At 35.9% G+C, this 21,840-nt stretch overlaps 1 pseudogene; it reads right to left on the bottom strand.

The window, feature by feature from the left end:
- The window catches only part of LOC124975210 (DNA-directed RNA polymerase II subunit RPB2-like), a 78,254-nt pseudogene that overhangs the window by 34,322 nt on the left and 22,092 nt on the right, over positions 1–21,840 (bottom strand).

The raw sequence follows: 21,840 nt of genomic DNA, 5'->3' as shown, positions 1-21,840 counted from the left end.
ACAGAGTGGAACACACTTATCCTTTGTCTTGTCTGATGAGCTGTTATCACCTCTACAAAAGTCATCTGACTCACCTCCAGGAAGAACTCCCTATACACTCTATGGAGCTTTCTATCATTCAACTAGTCAATCATGAATTCTTATAAAAGTGACTTCCTAAAAATTTCTCAAATTTGACCCCATTTTCTAGCTCTACAAAACTGCTCTTTTGGAGGTCCTAATAACTTCTCATTCAGATTGTTACAATAATCTTCCTGACACCAACCTTGTCCTCCTTAATTCTTTTCTCCATATTGTCAATTACTATGTGAATAAAAAACAAAAATAAGTCACTACCCATCTGTGAGCTGTTTACAATCCCCCTTTCCAACTCTACCTAACCATATTAATTTGAAAATTCTAAGTTGTTCTAGTTCCTGTAACATGCATACACTCTTTCTTGCCTCCATCCCTCTATTCAAGATGTTAAGAAGTTTTCTGCTGCTTTTCTGTGAACTGCTGCTTCTACCCTCCTCTCCACCTTGTGCTGTTTCCCAGCTATGCTTCAAGATTAGGTTCAGATGTTACCTCCTAAAGACTTCTTTTCACCCTCTGAGACTGTGATAACGCCTTTCTCCAGCATTCCCACAGAACAGGTATGTGGGTCTCTTATTTTGATATTGTAAAATGTTGTAATTACCTGCTCACATCCATCTAGAAGTGTAGGTAGTAAACTACCAAAGATCAGGGATCTTGTTTTATTCATCTTTCTATCTCTACAATGTAGGAGTGTACCTGACACATCACAAGGTCCAATAATAATTCACTGAACTGACTTTGAAGTGTGGCATCATTTATCATATCAAAACTCAGGGTACAGGAGCTTTATATAAATGAATGTTACTCTGCTAGATGCTGATGAACTCCTTGAGGGTTGGTACAGAGACTTATTCAAGTTGTGAACCCAGCATCAAAAACATCAACTATGCAGGCTGGGGAGATAGCTCAGCTGGTAGATAGCTGGTAGATAGCTCAGCTTGCCTCACAAGCACAAAGTTCTGAGTTTGATCCCCAGTACCACAAAAAAACAAAACAAAACAAAACAAAAAAACATCAACTATACCACCCAAATCCTTAATTAATTAAAAGGAACTAGAAATTTAGAAATTTAACTTTGCTATCTGCAGTATCCTAGAATTTCATAGAGCATCTAGAGTTTAGGAATTTGAATTTGCTATCTAAATGCCAAATCAATCAGGTAATGCCAATATACCCCCAAAGGGAGTATTTACCCCAAAAGCCCATAAAGTTAGATAAGTACATTCTAGATTTAAAATGTAATAGGAAAATAAAATATATATAGCATGGTGGTGCAGGCCAGTAACTGTGGCAACTTGGAAGGCTGAGACAGGACAGTGGGTGTAGTGGCACATGCCTATAATCCCAGGGACTCAGGAGGCTGAAGTGGGGGACCCTAAGTTCAAGACCTGCCTTCATAACTTAGCAAGGCCCTATCTCAAAATAAAAAACAAAAGCGCTTGGAATATAGCTCAGCACCCTGGATTCAATCTCCAGTTAGCAAAAACAAAAAAAGTAAAGCAAACATAAAAATATATTATAAAAAAATGCCTAGTGAGACTTTTAAAAGCTTTTCCTTAATATTCCAGTTGAGATAAGTGACTGCATTCACTACATTAAAAACTCTGAAGTAGCATGCATTTTTCAACAAATGAAGGGGATACATATTTATTCTTTGGATCTGCTTCTACTATGGAATTTTTAATATTTTCTTTTTTGGAGTTTTTTAAATACACAAAGCTTTGCTAACACATACTGTCTCACCTCCCTTGTAGCTACTCTTATTAACTATCTTGAGTTTCTAAACTGTAAGTCAAAAACTGAAGTTCCTCTTTGTTATGCTAATAGCTAAAGAAAAATATCAATTTCATAATGTAAAACCCCTACATATTTTGTAGAACAAAATAAAAAGCAAAACAACTTGCGATAAGTAAATTAAAGAAACTACTAGTCCTATAACCTTTTTCCTATGAATCCTATAGTCACAGTTGACACCCTTACCTGAGGTACTCCAGCTCTGGCTTAATGAGCTTTCTTTTGGTCACCCCAGTTTCCAGTAGCTAAAGAGTATTTTAAGCTATCCGATATTATTCTCATTTTAGGCAAGCACTCTACCAACTGAGTTATATCCCCAGTCCTTATTATTCTCATTTTAATTGTCAACTCCAAGTTAAATTTCTTTCCTCAATCAATAAACTTCTGTGCATATATTTGCACTTCTTTCAACAATTCTTAAACATACTGCCTAATAATATGGTATTGCTTTAAACGTGTTAATATCTACAAAATTCATTCTTAACAAGGACAATATTGCCACAAGGGGGTGAAAATAGTTGTGGCAGGACACAAAACCAAAACAAAACCAAACAAAAATACCCACACACATACATAGTATATACACATATGTGGCAGATAAAGCAATTAGGAAAATGTGTCAAAACAGTCTCAGTGGGACAATAACAAAAAAGGCTGAAAAATACTAATCTACAGCAAACTAACAAGACCTGTGCAAAATACTAATGTTAATAATCTTTTTGTAATGCCTACACATTTTGCTGTTAAAAATAACTTTTCTGAAAGTTCACTATAGAAAATATGGGAAATATAGAAACATGAAGAATAAAATTTAAGGCCAAATTACATTGTTATATTGTGTGCATTACAGGAATATGTAACAAGAAATATCATTATGGACAACTATAATGCACAAATAAAAAAATGTAGGGAGGGCTGGGGTTGTGACTCAGTGGTGGAGTGCTTGCCTAGCCCGTGTGAAGCATTGGGTTGTATGCTTGGCATCACATAAGAAAATAAGTAATTGTGTCCATCCACAACTAAAATAATTTTTTTAAATGTGGGGGAAAGGGTGTCAGTCCTGCTGTTTAGTTCTGGCTCTGTGGTCCCAGACCTTCCATGAGGAGTTTCATGTTTCTTCTCTTCTCCCACCACCTCCCTCTTCTTCAGATGTTCATCGGCATCCTCCCCCAGTATCCCAGTGAATTTGGACTGGCTAGTTTTGAGCAGCAGCAGGGACCAAACTGTGAACCCAGTGGGGGAAGTGGAACTGCAGATCAGAGATGCAGCATTTTCTCTAACCAAACTTCTTGAAGCCAAATCTGCAGTAACAGATCAAGTGGAAGAGCTTGACCTCCAATGTACAGAAAATGCACTGATATTTTTGTTGCAGACCAGTATTTGTTTTTTCTTAAATACTTTCTGCCCTCTAAACTTCTGTAGAATCCTTTATGGAAGTTATTTCCATCAGTAGATAATTAATGTTAATAGTGCTACCAGTAGCATACTACACAGATTAAGATGCAAGAATGGTAGACTTTGAAGTTGAGCTTCATTTTATGGTCCAAAGGAGTTCACTAAGGTTGCTTATGCTAGACCCAACTCCATTAGGGTAAATTCTCCAAAACCTATAATTGAGTCTTGCTTTTATATACTTAGGACCTGAAACAGTGATTCACAACACTTGCTAAATCCTTGTTGAATAAAATACTTGACAAACATAATTAAAAGCTTTTTTTCTTCCTTTTTTAGCATGAAGACTGTAATTGTTTCTCTAAAAATGTATGAATCTGAACTTTATTGACTTGAAGGAAAACATTCTCTTTTTTAATGGGGATTTGAACTTTGTTGATAGTTTAAAAAATATAATTTTTTTGACCCTTTGGAGATGCTTTTTGAAAAAGCATATCAGAAAATGATAGCAAGTCTAGAAAGAATGCATGTTTTTGCCCTATCTATTTCTATGGCTAATTGCTCTCATTGTTAATATTTCTTGTATTTTACATTTTTGTATGTGTGAGTGCTTGCTTTAAAATACCTTATAAAATTTGTGACTCAGTACTAAGTTGCAAGTTATTTACATAATAATTCTAAAGAAATTGCTTTGTTTCCAGAGTATCAAATTTAAATGACATGTTATTTGATCTCAGTGACAGTGTTCTATTTTATGTGTCCTGTATCTTATATTGCTTTCTGGTGGTTTGTGTCATGTGTCAACAATTAAGCCAACTCTGATGCTCTACTATATTATAATTTTTTAAACATATTTGATGTGGCATCTTAATTCTTTGTAGATATGGAGATGTGTCCAAAATTATATTCTTAAGCCCCACAGTGGGGGCAATGCAAGGTGACATATGGATGGGCAAAGAATAGTTTGTTCAGCATATTAGGTCATAGGTCTTCTTTAATATTTTTAGTTCAAGATCACACATATTGTGTGATTCTTATACCAAAGAGATGTTCATTTCAGTATTATAAAAATATTTTTCTTATATATTTGTGAAAGTTGCAGTTTTTAAAATGTATAAAAATTAACTTATTAAAAACAAAATAATAGTAAACAAACAAACAAATAAATAAATAAATGTGGGGGAAAATAAAAAGCCAGGTGTGGTGGTGCATGCCTATAATCCCATCAACTTGGGAGGCTAAGACAGGAAGATCACAAGTTTGAAGCCAGCCTTAGCCAATTTAGCAAGGCTCTGGGCAACTTAGTGGGACTCTGTCTCAAAGAATTAAAAGGGCTGGGAATATAGCACAGTGGTAAATGTCCCCTGGCTTCAATTCACAGTACCAAAAAAAAAAAAAAAGAATAAAATTTAAAATCCCAAATGCTTAAAGAAATGATCACTGCTAATATTTTCATACATTTTCCTCTAGCTCATGTGTGTATTCTTTAAGAGAAGATACAAAACAAGACTAATACAAATTTTAGTATCAGCTTAGAAAATCAAGACATGGCTGGGAATATAGAATACAGTTTAGTGTTACAGTGCATGCCTTACATGCATGAGGCCCCAGGCACAATCCTCAGCACTGCAAAGAAAATAAAAAGAAGAAAGAAAAATCAAGGCAATGTATTATTTTCTCACACATTTCTCAAGGCTATCAGAGAAATAGAGAAAATATGAATTGCTGGGTACAGGGGCACATGCCTATAATCCCAGCTTCTCAGAGGCTGAATGAAGAAGATCACAAGTTCAAGGCCAGCCTCATCAACTAGCAAGATAAACATAAAAAAACTGGAAATGTAGCTTAGTGGTAAAATGCCCCAGGGTCCAATCCCAGCATAAAAAAAATATAAATAAGCAAACATAAACAAGAAATACACTGTGCTCACAAATATCATTACCAGATATGAACCCAAACTAAATCTGAGCAAGTATCAAAGAGAACATAGCAAGTTTCAGAGGTACATAATATGATACCAAGATGGTTTAGCAACTCCAAGTGTAATGAAATAATCTACAGTCAATCTCCTTATTTCAACAACTTTCTTCTGTAACATCTTATCCTCTTAAATAAGAACACAAGTAGTGGCCAAGCAAGATCCAGTCTTTTGTTTCCATAGTGATCTGTGTCATCTAGTTCTCTTGTACCCAAAGTGGCCAGAAGTAACCTATGGACAATATATCTTAAAAAAAAAGGAAAAAAAGTGAAAAAAAACACTTGGTTTTGTTTTCTCCCCCCATAAGATTTATCAAAAAACATCATTCTTTACATTTAGCTTTAAGAAAAACATTCTATCTCAACTATATCTTAGTAGAGAACTTAAAATAATAAAATTTAAAATACACCAAGAAATATATTTTTTGGTCTCAAAAAACTACTAACACCAACATGAGGAAGCATTTCTTCTTGAAAGACTTCTTTTGCATATTTAACTCTTTTCTCTTTAGTAATGCCAGGTTTTGTCCCTCTTGAACCAATGAAATTTAATGCAACATTCTGTTCTTGAATGACAAAACCTTTATCAAGAGAAGGTATATCTGGTCAAATAATTTATATAGAAATTTTCAAATTTATGTTTTCACCTCAAAATGAGTCAACTCTCATTTAACTTAATAACATGCCAAATATTCCTATAAACCTAATCAAATATGTGTTTTTAGAAAATCAAGGAATTATAAAAACCTTAGAACTAGAAGAACCACCTCAAAGGACTGGGAATGTAGCTTAGTGGTAAAACACTCCTGGGTTAAATCCCTGGTACCAAAACAAATAAACAAAAAAACACAATGAATGACCCTGAATTGGAGGCTGAGACAGGAAGATTCCAAGTTCCAGGTCAGGGTAGGCAAATTTGCAAGACTGTCTCAAAATATACAAAAAAAATGGGATATGGGGATGAGGCTTAGTGGTAGAACACTTGCCTACCAAGTTCAAGGCCCTGAGTCTGATCCCAGCACTGCACACACTCACTCACCTACTCACTCACACACACACACACACACACACACACACACACAAATGAGACTGTGGCTCAATAGTATAATGTCCCTAAATTCAATCACCTATTCAATGGAGGGGAAGAAATGGTATTATGGGGACAACTAGGAAATATATGAGTAAGATCTGCATACTCACAGTATTACATCTATATTAAATTTCTTGATTTTAGACATTATACTATGATTATGTAAGTGAGTAGCTTGGATTTTAGGAAACAGACACTGAAGTATTAGGAGTAAAGAGGAATAATACCTGCTAACTTACTCTCAGATGGTCCAGAAAAAAGTCATGTGTATGTATAGATAGAATAATAAAGCAAACGTAGCCAAGTTAACAAAAAAATCTAAATACAGAGTTCTTGGTACTACTCTAGCAACCTGTTCTCTAAGTTTGAAATTCCTACAAAACAAAATGTTTTACTTTTCCTCAAAATAAAAAGAAAAAAAGGTATCAACTACTCATTTTTCCTTTTTACTAAATTACACTAGACTAGTGTACTTTTATAATTTTTCTTACTGCTTTCTTCATGGGGCTGCCTTTGAACTTTTGGGTGTCTCTACTTTTCATGTCTATTTTATATGGAACTGTCAGCAGAGAGGCCTAGACAGGGACGACTTTCATTACACATGAAATTTGTGACAATCAAATTGCTCTTCAGCACAGATTTCTGCTGTTTAAGGGTTGGTTTGTTTTGGTACCAGGGATTGAACCCAGGAGCACTTAACAACTGAGTCACACTCTCAGTCTTTTTTTTTTATACTTTATTTAAAGACAGGATCTTGCTGAGTTGTTTAGGTCCTCACTGAGTTGCTGAGACTGGCTTTGAACTTGCAATTCTCCTGCCTCAGTCTCTGGAGCTGCTGGGATTGCAGGTATGAACTGTTATACCCAGTTTTTTCTATGTTTTAGGTTAGCAACAATTAGTACATTTAAATTTCTTATCAGACACTATGAATACATTTTGTTTTCACATTACCATTTCCATCATCTCTGGATCTTCAAAATCATAAATAATATGTTCTAGGATACCTCTATCAGACACAAAACCTAAATCTCTGAACACAATATTGATGGGAATTTCTTGTTTGATATATGGTAGAGATGCCACAATATGCTGACAAATAGTACTTTTTTTTGCACCCTAGAAAAATAAAATACTATTAGAACACAAATATACAAGAGCTCAGAGAAATATAAAAGCACCAAGAAAACCATTTAAATTCTAACTACTCAGATGGATGAATCAGGAGGTTTATAAATTGGAGGTCAGTCTTGGCAAAGTCCAAACAAGTCTACACAACTTATCAAAACTCTGTCTCAAAATAAAAAATAAAAAGGTATAGGGGTATAACTCAGTGGTAAAGTACCTCTACGTTCAATCCCCAATACCACCAAACAATTTTTAAAAAAAAAAAAACCCAAAAAATGGGAGACAGCAAGCAAACCTTTTAAGTTCATATATTTCAAAACATCGTGTCTCCCCATACACTGAGGAACCTTTTATGACTGCTTTTCAAAATTGTTTAAATAAGTTAACTAATTTTACAGACAACCTGGTCTTTTAAACCATATAGAACTTCCATTCTCATCCATGTGCCTGTCAAGATCCTCTAAGAATTAACCAAATATCACACTTGGAAATGACTTTTGGCTGCCAAAGAATACAAATACAATTGATACCTTTCTATCTCCTCTCCCCTGGGGGTTGGGGGGTTTTGGGAAGAAAAAAATAGATGAGAGTAAAAGAGCAAGGACATGAATAGACAACTATAGAAAAAGCTAAGTACAGAATAAAAACTAAATAGTAAAACAGAGCCAATCTGTGAGTGCTATGGTTTAGATGTGATGTTCCCCAAAAGTTCATGTGTGAGATAATTCAAGGTATGGAGAAGAAATGATTGGGTTATATCCTTAACCTAATCAATGAATTAATCCAGATAGGTATTAACTGAGTGGTAACTGAAATGGCAGGGTATGGTTGGAGGACGAGGCAGAAATTGGGGGCGTGGTTTTAGGTATCTGGCAAGTGGAGTCTCTGCTTTCTGACCACCATGCAGGCTGTTTCCCTCAGTCCCACTCTTCTACCATAATATTCTGCCTCACTTCAAGCCCCAAGGAATGGAGCCAGCATTTTATAGACTAAGAACTTTGAAATTGTAAGCCCTCATCCTTTTCCTACCCTACAATTGTGCTGGTCAGTCCTTTAGTCACAGCAGCAAAAAAGTTGACTAAAATAGTGAGGTATCTTCTTGTTTGAATACGGCTTCAAAACTAACAAACAGCCTCTTACATAGAAGCTTCTCTTTTTCAATTTCTTCCAAAGAACTGGGGATGTAGTTAGTAGTAGGTCACTCCTGGGTCCATTCCCAAGTACCACACAGAAAAATGAAAACTTATGATAGAATCCCTGAGTAAGCTATAAAAGAGTGGTTCCAGCTTGCTTATACTCTCTAGCTCTTCTGCCAGTTCCCACTCCCCATTATAGGAATTATGCGGGCCTTTGTGGGCATTCTAACACATCCTTAGCACCAACCTCTCCCCTTTAGTTTTTTGATATAAGGTCTTGCTAAGTTTCTCAGGCTGACCTCACACTTATGATCATCCTGCCTCAGCCTCCCAGGTTGCTGGAATTATACACATGTGCCACTGTGCCTGGCTCTATGGCTCTTTGTGCTTGCTCTCTGGGTCAGCTACTGAATGGAGAGGACCACATGGCAAGAAATGAGAGGCTTTCAACCAACAGTCAGTTAAGACCTGAAACTGTCCAATGACCAAAAAAGAACTGAATCCTGCCAACAACCATGTGAATACGCTTGGGATGACTGCAGCCTAGGCAAACACCTTGACTATCACTTTATGAGAGACACTCAGGACACAGTCAAGCTGCACTCAGATTCCTGACAAACAGAAATTACAAGATGATAAATTTTGCTGTTGGAGTAATCTGCTACATGGTAATAATAATAATACCTAACACATAATACAAATTACATGCTCCAGAGAACATTTTTTTGACTAAGAATGCAAGACAAGACACAAAGGAAGGAAAAAAAAAACAATATATCATATCCCAGACCATACCTGCCCTCCTCTTGCCAGCATACTAACCCATATAGTACTGGTAGGTGGGTAAGAATTCTCCAGACATGACCTACACTCTCCTGTGTAGGCATATTTAGAATCCTTTTTGGCAAACACATAGACTGTGTTTGTTGCCATTTTCTCTTGAGCAATCAGAACCTATATGGGCAATAAGAAAGTTATAGCCATAAAACCAAAAGGTCATTGAAGTACAAAGAGTGAAATGTGCACCTTAATTTAACTTGATCATAAAGATTCATAGAGAAACAGTAATTCTTGAACTTTGCAAACTCCATTTTGCATTAAATTCTTTGTAAAAATATAGAACTCTAACAAATGATGAAATGCTAATTTATATTAATTCATCTAAATAAAGCTTAAGTTTAGCTGTCACCCTATAAAGCATTTTAAATCCACTTTCTGGATAACCTGTATGAAAGTCTATTTTTTTATTTCAAATTTACTAATTTAAATTTTAGCTATCATTTTGTAATGCTTTAAAATAATGTTATTATGCCTTTTCAAATCCATCAATAATAAAATAGTCACCAGAATCCAAGGGACATTCATTTAACTCACAAAGATCATGACCTGTCATTCAACAGGCAGTAAGTTGAACCCAACATAATTGGAATTTTTTCTATAAAAGTTTTCTGATTTTGAGTCTTAAGTTGTTCTTCACCTTCTCTAATGATTGTTTTTGTTATGTAAACATAAAGAGGAACAGAATACCTTTGAAAATAGAAGTAGGTCACAGTTGAGCAATAGCAGGGTATTTGCTAAAACATAAATCTTTACCTGGCTAATATATATATATTTTTAATTCTATTTCAGTGTCAGCTGATGACAAAAAATATATATTTCTTATGTGATATTTCTTAATCTGGCTTCATTTGGCATGATTGGTGAAGGGGAACCATCTCTTTCACAATGGGTAGGTTTGGAGAGGTAAATTTGTTCAAATTTCAACGAATACATTGGCTAAAATTAAACAAGAAACAGGAAAAGGGTAAATAAATTTTCCCATAAACACTTCATTGACTCTGACATTAATAACTGACATTAATATTTTAAGTAAAATTAGCTCTTCAAACTGGCAAAATTAATCTGTTTTATTGATATAAGGACTCTTCAAAGTCAACATACATACTACATATATGTATAGTTTTACACCTAATTGCTTTCTTGAGGCAGAAATAAGATGACAATATGCCACAGGTACATAAAAACTGCATACTGGTTTATATCACTGAAAACAAATTTTATTAATGATCTATACAATTTCATACCCCTGTCTCTGGTTAAGGCCAAAAGTACAAAATGACCAGAGAACAAAAATAAATTGACATTTAGAACTTCTCAAATCTAATCAATAGAATATTAGAAAAAATAAACCTAACTCTTCCATTAAACAACCAATAAATAAAAATTAAAAAGGCAGGCACAGTGCCACATGCCTATAGCCCGAGTGACTCAGGAGGTTGAGACAAGAGGATGGAAAGTTCAAGGACAGCCTCAGCAACTTAGCAAACTCCTAAAAAACTTAGTGAAACCCTGTCTCAAAATTGTACAAAAATTTTTAAAAGGCTTGGGATACAGCTCCGTGGTAAAGCATCCTTGGGTTAAAATCCCAACCAAACACACACACAGCCACCAAAAGAGAAATCCTAATCATTCTCATTCTGTATAAAGTACTAAGAACTTCCAATCCTGGCTGACTATAGCTCAGCCCACAAAAAAATACAAACAAACAAAAAGTTGTCAATTAAACATCTGCTGCCTAATTAAATAAGATCCATGAATATAACTCTTCAGAGAGAAACAGATACAGAATTTCTCCCTACACCAAATCTCATACAAGATAGGACTAAGCAGACCCTTTCCTAAGGGAAAATTATTGATATACAAGGCTCCCAAACTGGATTAGGTAAAGGGAAAAGAGAATTTGTAGGAGAATTGAACCAAAGGGAAGGAATCCTCCATTCCTTATTTCCATCATCACTCTAGTTTAGGAAACTGTCTTAGACTATTCTAAGATTTTCAACTACTTCCAGCCTCTTTCCCTTTAAGCAAATACTATTTCCAAAGTGACCTTTCTTAAATAATGTTTATGCATATTCTCTGGTAATTTTCCAACAATTCCTTACATCAACCAAAATCTCTGATAGTCTGGCTCCATCTTGTCATCCAGTAAGACCAAAAACAGAAACTGAGGTGGGTGCAGGGACACACAACTGTGATCCCAGCTACTTGAGTGGCTGAGGCAAAATCTGCCTGGGCAACTCATTAAGGCCCTATTTCAAAATGAAATAAAAAGGGCTGGGAATATAGCTCAGTGGTAGAGCACTTGCCTCACCACATGTGAGGCCCTGGGTTAAATACCTTGTATTATGGGGTAGTAGGTGGGGAGAAGATAAACTAAAATTCAGAGGTTGATTGCTGTGATTCCCATCCCATTCTCAAACCAAATACATCAAATACTTTCTTGTGGAATTGCCTAAGCCTCTTTCTCCTCTGCTCCACTTTTCTATTAAGCTTTGATAACTTAACTTTACAGATCACTTCTACTATTACTTTGAATATGCTGTTATACTATTATATCTCTACTTATGCATAAACCATGAAGAGAAAAATGAGAAAAAAAGAAATCTTATGTTCCTTTTTCCATCACAGCCTCTGAAAATTCAATTACTTTTGAAGTTGAGAGCAAAATTCTGTGTAGCCTGTCCAATTAGAATTAGAACAAACCAGTCCTCTTAATATAAGCTATGGAGAAATAAGACTGAAATGGCTAGAGATAACCACTTTTCCCACTAACTCTACCTCATTTTGCTTTACAGTCTTCCCTGTTAATCAAAGTCCAACATTATCCCACATCTACCCTCTATATTTCTAAAACTGGGGACAGTCAACACATCATTTTGGACTTTACAATCATTATATAAAACTAAAATCATATGTTTAACACTTATAATTTTAAGTTATAATTTTAACAATGCTTAAAATGCACATATGTGAATAAAACTTTAAAGAACTAAAAAAATAAAAAGGGCTAATAAGTTTTGATGATTTTCCTTTTTGTCTTTTGTTTGTACTTTGAGAATGGTCTCTTCTTCTTACCCAGACTGGGCTCAAACTGGAGGTCCTCCAGCCTCAGCCTCTGAAGTAGCTAGGATTACAGAAAGGCACCCCCAAAATCAGCTTGTGATTTTTCTTTTTTTTTCAGTCTCATATTGTTATGATAATGCATCCCATGTAATAAACAAAAATCAGGAGAAAAAGTCTTCCTAACACTTTTTCTTATCCAGGCATGATGGCACTGCCTGTAATCCTAGCTACTTGGAAGTCTAAGGCAGGATGGTTTTCAGGTTTAGTACAACTTTTTAATGAGAAAGAGTCTCTCAATATAAAATAAAAAGTGGTTGGCACATAGCTCAGGTGTCGAGTGCCTTTGTAGCATTTACAAGGTCCTGGGTTCAATCTCCAGAACTGGAAGGGGAGAAAAGAGGCAAAAAGTAAAATTATGTAAAGTAATTACTTCTGGCTTACTTCTCTTAGTTGTTCATCTTTGAGTTCCTTCTTCCCAAATATTAAATACCCCCCCATCTTCATAAGGATTAGGGTTTTGACTTACAAAAACATATCTCTAGTAAGATTAATTCAGAAATTGATTAAAGATGGTGTAAGTACACTGCTAAAAACTCTTACTGACTTTAAGCCAAATGAAAGCATGTTTGAAATTTTAAACTATCTTCTATCCATGTTCTATCTAAGTTATTAGAATAACTATCTTACCAGTTCTTCGACTTCTCCACTAGCATGTTGAGCTTCAACTTGTAGGTCAATAGGTGGAGCATCTTCCATGATTCTTTGAAGAGACATCTGAATAAACTCATCAAAAGAATTCAACTGTTGTCTGACCAAGAATTTTTCATCAAAATAAGAACTAGGAAAATAATGAAGTACAAAATCAGTTTCAACTTGGTTTGTTTTCTATCATATATTTCATTCTCATTATAATTCTATTCAAATACTCTTAATAACCAATCACTATATGCCAACCACTAAACAAGATATTATGAGGTGCCTAAAAAGAGAATAATGTCAGAACTAGGTATTTTATAGACAAATTTTATTCAACCTCTTTAAACATTTCTTGAAAAAAGGGTCAAAGAAAATGGAGAGTGAAAAATAATATTAAAAATTTTAATTTTAATAAAAGAGAGGATGGTGATATTAATAACTAAAGTAGGGGCCAGGAACAGTGGTACATGCCTGCAATCCCAGTGACTTGGGAGGTAAGGCAGGAGTATTGGAAGTTCAAAACCAGCCTCAGCAACTTAGTGAGGCCATAAGAACTCAGCAAGGCCATGTTTCTAAATAAAATACAGTGGTTAAGTGCCCCTGAGTTCAATGCCCAGTTTAAAAAAAAATCAAGAACGAAAACAAACAAAACTAAAGTAGGGAATGTGTATAAAATTTAGGTTAAAAATCATTAGGTCTGAGGTTGGTGATATTGCTTATTAGCACACACAAGATTCTGGGTTAGAACCCCAGCACCAGAACAATAATGAAAATAAAGATCATTAGTTCTCTTTAGAATATTTTAAAGGAGAGATGAGAGTAAGTCATTTCAGTGAAAATACTCAGAAAATGACTGGTGATAAAAATGAAGCATGTGTGAGAGATGAGTTAGTAGTACAGATACAGAAATTAGAAGGTCCTAGAGGAGAATGGACCTTATTAGTCACAAGGAACAGGCCCTTGTTCAGGAAAGGGACAGGGAAAGAAACACATAATACAGAAAGAGATAAAAATGCAAGTGAAATCTCAGCAGATGACTCTCCATTACCACCCAGGAAAGCTGCATTTAGGCATCAGAGGCTGGAGATCTAGAACAACCCTAAAAACTGAATTGCCTCATCAACCCTCAGCAGTAGGAAGTACCCCATCACATCTGTCTCAATTCCTCCACCTTGTGACGCTGCCACTTAATACCTGAGTCTTTCTTAGCTTCTACTCCACTCTTCCTAGTAATTACTGACTGACTCTCTTGGATCCTTACATCAATTTTCTGAGATATGATCACCAGTCTCCCATTTTGAAATCATCAAATCACCTAGGTCATTGGCAGTACTACAAAATGGCTGACTCTGTAACAAAGACTTAACCTGATCCAATCAATTATGACCACCAATAAAATGTTAGGTCCTATGGTAGAGAATAAAGCATGCAACCATCCTTGTATAAAGCACAACCTAAGAATGGGCCATTTTTTTTCTTTTTCTTTTTAATCTGTATTAATTTATTTTAATATGGTAATGAGGATTGAACCTAGTAGGCTCTCTCTTCGCATTGCTGATAGTTTCCGTTGCTGAGAGAAAGCTATTTAGTTTGAATCTATCCCAGTTATTGATTCTTGCTTTTATTTCTTGTGCTATGGGAGTCCTGTTAAGGAAGTCTGATCCTAAGCCAACAAGGTGAAGATTTGGACCTACTTTTTCTTCTATAAGATGCAGAGTCTCTGATCTCATTTCAAGGTTCTTGATCCATTGTGAGTTGAGTTTTGTGCAGGGTGAGAGATAGGGGTTTAGTTTCATTCTGTTGCATATGAATTTCCAGTTTTCCCAGCACCATTTGTTGAAGAGGCTATCTTTTCTCCTTTGTATATTTTTGGCACCTTTGTCTGGTATTAGAAAATTGAAAAATATTTGGGTTTGTGTCCGTGTCCTCTATTCTGTACCATTGATCTACCTGTCTATTTTGGTGCCAATACCATGCTGTTTTTGTTACTATTCCTTTGTAGTATAGTTGAAGTTGTGGTATTGTGATACCCCCTGTTTCATTCTTCCTCCTAAGGTTGGCTTTAGCTATTCTGGGTTTCTTATTCTTCCAGATGAATTTCATGATTGCTTGCTCTATTTCTGTCAGGTACATCATTGGGATTTTATTTGTAATTGCACTGAATCTGTATAGCACTTTTGGTAGTATGGCCATTTTGACAATATTAATTCTGCCTATCCAAGAACATGGGAGATCTTTCCATCTTCTAAGGTCTTCCTTAATTTCTTTCTTCAATGTTATGTAGTTTTCATTGTAGAGATCTTTTACCTCTTTGTTTAGATTAATTCTCAATATTTTTTTTTGAGGCTATTGCAAATTGAGTTGTTTTCTCATTTCCTTTTCACCTGTTTCATCACTTGCATGTAAAAATGTTTTATATTTATGCATGTTGATTTTATAGCCTGCTTTTTGCTGCATTCATTGATGAGGTCTAGAAGTTTTCTGGAGGAGGTTTTTGGATCCTCTAAATATAGAATCATGTCATCTGCAAATAGTGACAGCTTAAGTTTTTCTTTTCCTATTCGTATCCCTTTAATTTCTTTAGTCTGCCTAATTGCTCTGGCTAGAGTTTCAAGGAACATGTTGAATAGAAGTGGTGAAAGAGGACATCCCTGTCTTGTTCCCATTTTTAAAGGGAATGGTTTCAGTTTTTCTCCATTTAGAATGATGTTGGCCATGGAATTAGCATAAATAGCCTTTACAATGTTCACGTATGTTCCTACTATCCCTATTTTTCCTAGTGTTTTGAGCATGAAGGGGTGTTGTATTTCATCGAACGCTTTTTCTGTGTCAATTGAAATAACCATATGATCCTTATCCTTAAGTCTATTGACATAATGGATTATGTTTATTGATTTATGAATGTTGAACCATCATTGCATTCCAGGAATGAACCCCAATCATGGTGCACAATTTTCTTAATATGTTTTTGGATACGGTTTGCCAATATTTTGTTAAGGATCTTTGTGTCTATATTCATCAAGGATATTGGTCTAAAATTTTCTTTCCTTGATGTGTCTTTTCCTGGTTTGGGTATGAGGGTGATATGAGATTCATAGAATGAGTTCAGTAGGGTACCCTCCTTTCCTATTTCCTGAAATACTTTGAGAAGTATTAGAATGAGTTCTTCTTTGAAGGTCTTGTAGAACTCAGCTGAGAATCCATCTGGTCCTGGGCTTTTCTTGGATGGTAGGTTTTTAATGGCTTCTTCTATTTCATTGCTTGATATTGATCTGTTTAAATCGTGTATGTCCTCCTAGTTCAGTTTGGGAGGAGCATATGTCTCTAGAAATTTGTCAATGTCTTCGGTAGTTTCTATTTTGTTGGAATACAGATATTCAAAGTAGCTTCTCGTTATGTTCTGTATCTCAGTGGTGTCTGTCAGGATATTTCCTTTTGCATCATGCATTTTAGTAATTTGAGTCTTCTCTCTCCTTCTCTTTGTTAGTGTGGCTAAGGGTTTGTCTATTTTGTTTACTTTCTCAATGAACCAACTTTTTGTTCTGTCAATTTTTTGAATAGTTTCTTTTGTTTCAATTTCATTGATTTCAGCTCTGATTTTAATTATTTCCTGTCTTCTACTACATTTGCTGGTATTCTGTTCTTCTTTTTCTAGGACTTTGAGCTATAATGTTAGGTCGTTTAGTTGTTGACTTTTCATTCTTTTCTGGAATGTACTCCATGCAATGAGTTTTCCTCTTAGTACCGCATTCCTAGTGTCCCAGAGATTTTGATATGTTATATCATCATTCTCATTGACCTCTAAGAATTTCTTTATCTCCTCTCTGATGCTGTTTGATATCCATGTTTCATTCAATAGCATATTATTTAGTCTCCAAGTGTTGGAGTAATTTCCCTTTTTATTTTGTCATTGATTTTTACTCTCAGTCCATTATGATCTGACAGAACACTAGGCAGTATCTCTTTCTTTTTCATTTCCTAAGGGCTGCTTTGTGGCATAACACATGGTCTATTTTCAGGAAGGTTCTATGTGCTGCTGAGAAGAAAGTGTATCTACTTGTTAATGGATGGAATATTCTATATATGTCTATTAAGTCTAAGTTATTGATTGTGCTATTGAGTTCTATGGTTTCTTTGGTTGGTTTTTGTTTGGAAGATCTATCTAGTGGTGAGAGCGGTGTGTTAATGTCACCCAGAATTATTGTGTTGTGGTCTATGTGATTCTTGAAATTGAGAAGGATCGTTTGATGTACAGGGATGCACCATTGTTTGGGGTATAAATATTTACTATCATTATGTCTTCCTGATTTATGGTCCCCTTAAGCAGTATGAAACGTCCTTATTTATCCCTTCTGACTAACTTTGGCTTCAAGTCCACTTTGTCTGATGTAAGAATGGAAAACCCGCTTTTTTACTTAGTCCATGTGCATGGTAGGTTTTTCCCATTCTTTCACCTTTAGTCTGTGGATGCTTTTTTCTATGATGAGTCTCTTGCAGGCAGCATATTGTTGGGTCTTTCTTTTTAATCCATTCTGCCAGTCTATGTCTTTTGATTGATGAGTTTAGGCCATTAATGTTCAGGGTTATTATTGAGAAATGATTTGTATTCCCATTTATTTGGCTTATTTTTGGTTTTTAAGTTGGCTAGGTTTCTCCTTTGAGTGGTTTTTCTCTAAGGTAGTTCCACCCTTTGCTGATCTACATTGTTGTTTTTCATTTCCTCCTCATGGAATATTTTGTTGAGAACATTCTGTAGTGCAGGCTTTCTATTTGTAAATTCTTTTAACTTTTGTTTATCATGGAAGGATTTTATTTCATCTTCAAATCTGAAGGTTAGTTTTGCTTGGTTTAGGATTCTTGGTTGGCAAGCATGTTCTTTCAGAGCTTGAAATATGTTGGTACAGGCCCTTCTAGCTTTTAGAGTCTGGGTTGAGAAGTTGACTGTTATCCGTATTGATCTCCCCTTATATGTAATCTGATGCTTTTCTCTTGTGACCTTCAAAATTTTATCTTTATTTTGAATGTTAGGCATTTTCATTATCATGTGCCTTGGTGTGGATCTGTTGTGATTCTGTGCATTTGGTGTTCTGTAAGCCTCTTGTATTTCATTTTCCATTTCATTCTTCATGTTTGGAAATTTTCTGATATTATTTCCTTGAATAGGTTTTTTATTCCTTTGGTTTGTATCTCTGTGCCTTCCTCAATCTCAAAAATTCTTAAATTTGGTCTTTTCATGATGTCCCCTAGTTCTTGAAGATTCTCTTCATGATTTCTTACCATGTTCTCTGTTTGGGCAACTTTATTTTCAAGATTAAATATTTTGTCTTCATTGTCTGAATTTCTGTCTTCCAAGTGGTCTAGTCTGTTGGTGATGCTTTCCATTGAGTTTTTTATTCATTTTTTTGTCTCCTTCATTTCAAGGATTTTCATTTGATTTTTTTTTTGAGAATCTCTATCTCTTTGTTGAAATGATCTTTTGCTTCCTGCAGGTGCTCTTTCAGCTTATTGGTATTATCATTCATTGCCTGCATTTGCTCTCTTATCTCATCCTTTTCTTCATTAATCATCTTAATCATGTATAATCTGAGGTCCTTTTCTGAAATTTCTTCAAAAATACTGTCATTGGATTCTATTACTATAGAATCTAGATTTGTTTGGATCATTTTCTTCCTTTGTTTTTTCATGTTGTTCATGTATCTTCCCCTCTAACAGTGCAGATCTGGGGTATTGCAGATTTCCCCCTATATGCTTATAGTGGCCCTATAGGTTTGCAAAACCCTTTCTTTAAGTGGAGATCAATATTAGCAGTGCCAAAATCAGACACCATGCAATCCTAGACCTAATAGCCCCTATGGGGACAATAACAAATTTGTCATAATAAACAAAATGAGTTTAAATATTATCTTCGGTAAAACAACCAGTTTACAATAAGGTCTGCAGTTTCTAATGGAGGACAAAGAGGATGCAGAGGGATGTAGAATGTGGCTGTTAATGCGATAAGAAAAGAATATATAGAAGTTCTAGAAAATAGAAAGTGCGAGAGTGTAATCAAAAGAAATCAGATGTTAGCATGCAAAAAAGGGATAAAGAGACTCTGAGAGAACAGGTAAACAAAAGGAAAAGAGAGCAAGAAAAGTAAAGAAATAAAAACTTAAATAGAAAATAGAAAGTGCGAGAGTGTAATCAAAAGAAATCAGATGTTAGCATGCAAAAAAGGGATAAAGAGACTCTGAGAGAACAGGTAAACAAAAGGAAAAGAGAGCAAGAAAAGTAAAGAAATAAAAATTTAAATTTTTTAAAAAGGAGAAAAAAGGAAATCTACTGTATAACAGTCATATAGTAATGAAACTTCCCAGTGTTCAGTAGCCTGATGCATGAGAGGTACCTGACAATGAGATTCAAGCCTCCAGCAGGCATCACAGGATGGGATTTGCCCCACCCAAAGATCATAGCTATGTCTTCCAGGATTATCCAAGATGGCCGCTCTGGCTTCGAAATGTGTTGGCAAATAGGGAGCTGCAGCTTGGGGTGGATGTTGTCAGTTGGAGGTCCTGGAGACGGGATATCTCCATTAAACAAAAAGCTTTTTCTTAATATTCCAGCAGGGTTCCTGGTGTTCTGGTGTGTTTGGTGTGGTTGTGGGATCCTGGAGGCTGGGTGCAATCAGTCAGTCTGGGGTCCCGGTGATAGGGCCCAGTCAGTTGGTCTGGGGGTCCTGACAGCAGGAAGCAGTCAGTCGATGTGAGGGTCCCAGAGGCAGGGAGTGATTGGTCGGGCTGAGGGATCCTGGAGACAGGACTGAGTCAGTCCTGCCAAGGATCCTACAGGGCCCAGCTATTGTCTCAAAATGGTGGCAGCCACATGTAGTCAAACCTGCAGGCACTGTAACAGTAAACTTCCAGGCAGCAGCAGGAAGCTGATGCTCCACTGGTTGTTGGTAATCAGTTTGCTGACCATTGTCGGACGATCAGATGATGAACCTCGAGCATTGGGTGGTGGATAGGAGTAAGGCAGGTGATGGACAGGTGAGAAGCAGGCAAATGGCGGATGATAGATGCCTGACAGTGAGCAATCTGCTCTCAAAAAAGACATCGATACGCTGGAAGACTGCAGGTCATCACAGCAGACAAATGGGTGAACACCAGGGGATCAATAAGCAGCAAAAACTGCCTCACTGAGAAACAGATATCCTCTGCTTGAAACCAGTGTTATGGAGCGACAAGGAATGCATCCTCCCTCTACTCTGCCATCTTGGATCCTCCTCAAGATGTTAAGAAATTTTCTGCAGTTTTTCTGTGAGCTGCTGGTTCTACCCTCCTCTCCGCCTTCTGCTATTTCCCAGCTATGCTTCAAGATTTGGTTCAGATGTTACCACCTAAAGACTTCTTTTCACCCTCTAAAGCTGTGATAAAACTTTTCTCCAACATTCCAAAAGAGCAGGTGTGGGAGTCTCGTAGTACGATACTGTATCATGTTGTAATTACCTGCTCACATCAATCTAGAAGTGTAGGTAGTAAACTACCAAAGATCAGGGATCTTGCTTTATTCATCTTTCCAGCTATACAATGTAGGAGTGTACCTGACATATCACAGGTCCAATAATAATTCACTGAACTGGCTTTGCAGTGTGGCATCATTTATCACATCAAACCTCAGGGTACAAGAGATTTAAATAAATGAATGTTACTCTGCTAGATGCTGATGAACTCCTTGAGGGTTGGTACAGAGACTTATTCAAGTTGTGAACCCAGCATCAAAAACATCAACTATGCCCCCAAAATCCTTAATTAATTAAAAGGAAATAGAAATTCAACTTTGCTAAGTGCAGTATCCTAGAATTTCATAGAGCATCTAGAATTTAGGAATTTGAATTTGCTGTATGAATGCCAAATCAATCAGGTAATGCTTATATACCCCAAAAGGGAGTATATACCTCATAAGTCCATAAAGCTAGATAAGTACATTATAGCTTTAAAAAATCTCACAGAAAAAGAAAATATATATGACATGGTGGTGTGGACCTGCAATTGTGGCAAATTGGGAGACTGAGACAAGAGATTCTCAAGTTTGATGACAGTAATGGCAATTTAGCAAGACCCTGTATCAAATTAAAATAAAAAAGGACACTGAGTGTAGTAGCACATGCCTGTAATCCCAGGGACTTGGGAAACTGAGGCAGGGTACCCCAAGTTTAAGACCAGTCTCTGAAACATAACAAGGTCCTATATCAAAATAAAAAAACAAAAGGACTTGAATATAGTTCAACACCCTGGATTCAATCTCCAATTAACAAAAATGAAAAAAGTAAAGCAAATATAAAAATGTATTTAAAAAATGCCTAATGAGCATTTTAAAAGCTTTTTCTTAATATTCCAGTTGAGATTACCAACTGCATTCACTACATTAAAAACTCTGAAGTAACCGGGATAGATTAAAACTAAATAGCTTTCTCTCATCAACGGAAAGTATCAGCAATGCGAAGAGAGAGCCTACAGAGTGGGAGAATATCTTTGCCACTCATACTTCAGATAGAGCATGAATTTCAAGAATGTATAAAGAACTCAAAAAACGCTACCCGAAGAATACAAGTAACCCCATCAACAAGTGGGCTAAGGATATGAGCAGACACTTCACAGAAGAAGATCTACA

Source organism: Sciurus carolinensis, unplaced genomic scaffold (assembly GCF_902686445.1).
Source record: "Sciurus carolinensis unplaced genomic scaffold, mSciCar1.2, whole genome shotgun sequence".
Lineage (NCBI taxonomy): Eukaryota > Metazoa > Chordata > Mammalia > Rodentia > Sciuridae > Sciurus > Sciurus carolinensis.
Note: the sequence above shows the minus strand (reverse complement) of the source record. Positions and strands in the feature narration are given on the sequence as shown.